Source organism: Lutjanus erythropterus, chromosome 10 (genome assembly GCF_056507025.1).
Source record: "Lutjanus erythropterus isolate fLutEry1 chromosome 10, fLutEry1.hap2, whole genome shotgun sequence".
NCBI lineage: Eukaryota > Metazoa > Chordata > Actinopteri > Lutjaniformes > Lutjanidae > Lutjanus > Lutjanus erythropterus.
Genome location: NC_139326.1, coordinates 18,656,052 through 18,660,436, shown reverse-complemented (window position 1 = coordinate 18,660,436; position 4,385 = coordinate 18,656,052).

Below are 4,385 nucleotides of genomic sequence, written 5' to 3'. Positions count from 1 at the left end.
ATGGGATGGGGTGGGATTACTGGAACACGGCGAACCAGGCGTCTGACGGGCACTTCTTCTTCTTCTCCCGTTTTAATGGCAGACAACAAACCAACGTTAAAGGTGCATGCTGCCACCCACTGTATCAGAGTGTGTGATATCATGATTTTACACTGACTTAATTTCATGGATCAAAGACAGATAAAAAATATATAATTCATAATCTGAACATTAAGTCTGTTTCATATAAATACTTAAGTAAAGTTCTTTGAACCTGTACTTGACTCTTGCCTATCTCTAATTCCTTTAATTCTCTTTATTTTGACCACACTCCTTCAGTCTTCTTTTGTTTCCTACATCCAAACACATGTCCAACAGTTTCACATTGATTCTGATTCTGTCTTTTTTCATGATAAACAAAGTGTCGCTTAATCCCGTGTGTCCTAGTCTTATCCTGGAGTAACTGGCATTTTATTTTCTACATTTTCCTCTACTTTTTTCCTCTATACTTCTATATTTTGTCATAGTCCCTACCCTTTGTGCCATTATTCCAGATTTCCTGCCATTTTGTTATAATGCCCTGATGGATGATTAATTTTACTTCTCCTCTCTCAAATAAAGTTCTAAAATCATTTTTGTTTAATGCACTTCTGTCTGATATCTCATTACCCTCAATTTCTACATGTGATCCTTCAGAAGTGGACAGTAACATCAAATATATCTCTAATTAAAGACTGTCTCGAGTGGTTTCTCCTGATTTTATACTCTGCATTGCAGCTGCAGAATCTGAACATATGACTACTTCTGTTATTTTAACCTGCTCTATCCACTGAAGGCTGTTGATTATTGCTAACATTTCTGCCTTGTATACTGACAGCTTGTTTGAAATTCTTTTGACAATGCCTTTATCAAATTCTGGGATGTACCATATATGCCCACTCCTACATGCTTGTTATTTGGATGTTTTGATCCATCTGTTCTTCAAATACTTTTGAGCCAGATACCCGATGTTGATATATGTTGATATCTTGTCTAATATTTGCAGATTTACTTCTACTTATAACTGCTTGACTTGGTTGTACAAAGTCTATGTACTATTTCACTTTCTTGTTAATTTCCTATCCAAACCCTTGGAAATGTTTCATACTCCCAACAGTTGTGCAGAACAGATGAAGCTACACTGTAATATAACATCATTTTGGCCTGTAATTTTCAGCATTAGCTGCATCTTATCCTGGTTTTAGCAAATGGTAAAATTAAAGCCATCCATTTTCTTTCTGTCTATATCTTATTGAAATGTTTTAGAACTATTTGTAACACTTCCTCTGATAATTGTCTGAACATGACATATCTCAGCTGATCTTGTCTTGGAGCAGAATTCCTGCTGTCCTTTAAGGACCTTCTCATTTCCCTCAGGGTGAATTCCACATCCACAGCTGGACTACATTCTACCTTTTTGTTACGTACATTTTCATTTTCATTTAATACTTTTTCTTTCCTTCGTTTATGTACGTCTGTAAGATGGTTTCCACTAGAACACTCACACTCCTTTTAGCAGTTTTAATTATTTTGCATGGTATGGCTCTTTTCCTTTTGTATTCGATCAAATTGTCTAAACTCAAGTTGTTTCTGAGATTTCTGAGGGGAAATATTCCTTTCTTTAATAGACAAGCTACATTCATCATTCCACCATGGCACAATCCTCTCTTTCACACTTTTAGGAACTTTTTGAAGCATCCTCAGTTATTATGTTTGTAACTTCACTAGTACATTCATCCATGTTACAAGCCAGCTTGATGCTTGATTGACACTTAATTGACCAATGAGCTTCGACCATACTGCTAATAACCCCTCACTGCAGCACAAGGATACGACAGGATCTGATGTGGGCGGGACTAGATGTCAGATGGGTGGAACGTATCCCAGCTAGTCTAGTAAAACAAAACAGAAAACAAAACACCATCTGCTGGATGACTGCAAGAAGCACAAAATGCAAATCTGTACTTAACTAATATTAACTAATATTTAAAATTTCCACTAATTAAATGTAAAAAATACAATTTAATATACTTTCTTATTAAGTACAAGATATAAACCTGCACTCAGCTAATATAATGGAAACTTTTATTTAAAACAATTTTCCACTAATTAAATATATAAATATATTGTAAAGATACCTTTTTATTACAACATTCAAATCTATGCTCAACTAATTTAATATAAAACTTATTTTTAAAAGAACTTTCCACTAATTAGATTTCTAAATATATTTGAAATAGACTATACCTTTTCTGTACAAGATACAGTTCTGCACTAAACTATGATGGAAGCTATTTAAAATAACTTTCCACAAATCAAATGCACATATATATTTAAAATATGCCTTTTTTTATTTGTTATTTTAAAATATATCTTGTTTTTTTTGACATATGTGCAATGTGGTGCTAATGTGCACAAAGTATATACTGTCCTTGTAAGATATAAAGTAAATACATTGTTTGCCCACAAGCCACATGCATATTTTCACATTTAATATATTTGAGTGTATTTAAGTTCATAATAAAAAATAATTTAATATTTAGTCAGTACTGTGCATACTGTTATCTGGTAAAAATGTCTCCTTTCTAAAACTGCTATAAAAGACTATACATCAATATTGTTTTCCACTTTTTCGGTTAAATCTTTGAACTAACTTCAGTCCTGATTATGATTACAAAATATTTATTCATTTTCAGAATTTTAATGATGGCACTCAATTTCACAAAATGAAACACACAAAAAGTGAAGTATTTTTAACATTATAAAGGCATGGAGGGTTTTTCTTTTGGGTGGATTATGGGATATGTCAATAATTAGCAACAAGATAGATTTTGATACATTTTTATTTTTTGTGCAGTATTAGATCGTAGTACATAATATCAGCTGTTAATTTTTAGTTGATGTATGACGCCCTACGTGTGTGTAAAATAATTAACAATGGAATGAAAAAAAAAATTAATCTCGCCCAAAGGGAACTATAAAATGACGTTATTCTTCTTCCTCTACAGCTTCTGCCACCGATAGATGGCAGCAGGGCTGTGGGTGGTCTGACGCAGTCCGAAGTGAGGAAGAGAAGAGGGCGAGGCTTCACTGTCGTCAATCATTTAGAAGGGCATCCCAGACCCGCGAAAGATCTCGCGAGAGTTGTCATTTAAATCCAAATCATGATCTTTCACCAACCCAGACCAAGTGTTTGCGGTATCAAAACATACACAGTTTTTAACGACTGCGTATTCGGATTATTACACATAATTACTTTGTACAAAATGCTCAGCAAAGAAACAGCGCATGAAAATCTCGCGAGAGCTTCGCAAATCAAGGGTTCCTCTCTATACGGACCAGGCTTTCCTGGCACAACAGCGCCACTTTTGAGCGGCCCGGCATATCATGAACAATAACAGACCACAAAAGTTGATATACAGTGGTCAAGGAAACCCCAGAGACCAGTGCCACGAAGACGGAGCCTCCAGTTATATGTGAAAGGTATATTAAATCATTTTAGGTCACTTTAGTGTTATTTTATAATCCATGAAAGCAGAGCTAAAACATGAGCGTTAATGACTTGTCAAAAGCACTAGAGCGTGCTAGCTAACGTCTCCTTCACTACCGACCGTTGCTTGGAGCTTGCTGAACTACCTACAACACTGCACTGTACGTCTCAGCTTTGCTAGCTAGTTATGCTAGCTGTCTTTAACCTTTTCACGGTACTGCATGGCGTTAAACTGAAATCTGTGACCTATTATCTTAACAGTGGTCTACTGGAGGAAAGCCTTATTAAGTTAATGTTTGCTCGATAGTTGACAGATGAGGTGTTTGCTCAACGGGCAGAAATATTCACCACCTATTTCTGATATCAGAGCGATCAAAACACGTACCCATATTTGTCCTTACTCAACCCTACTTGTATGGTGTCACACTTGTTAAAGGGATAGTTTACCCAAAAAACTGGGCACCATTCACGTTTAACGTTTCGGAGATTCTGCAACTGTTTTTCCTGTGAAACTCCAGTAGTGTTTTGTGGACTAAAAATTAAACCTATACGACATGAAAAACCCATATGATCAGAAAAAAGCTATCTTAAGTTGAAGTATAACTACTATTTTAAGTAGTTACACCTAATCTGATAAGTCACATATTGTTTAAAGTCTACCCAAGACCAAATTTCATTAAATAAGTTACTGTACAATTACTATACATATTTTGTACACCTTATAGGTAGTTGCATCACATCAAAACTCTTGCTGTGGAAAAACACTGCGGCTGCAACTAATGATTATTTTAATTGTCGATTAATCTGTCTTTTTTGTCTCGATTTATTGGTTATTATTTAGTTCATAGATTTTCAGTCAGTAACAATATTCCATGCC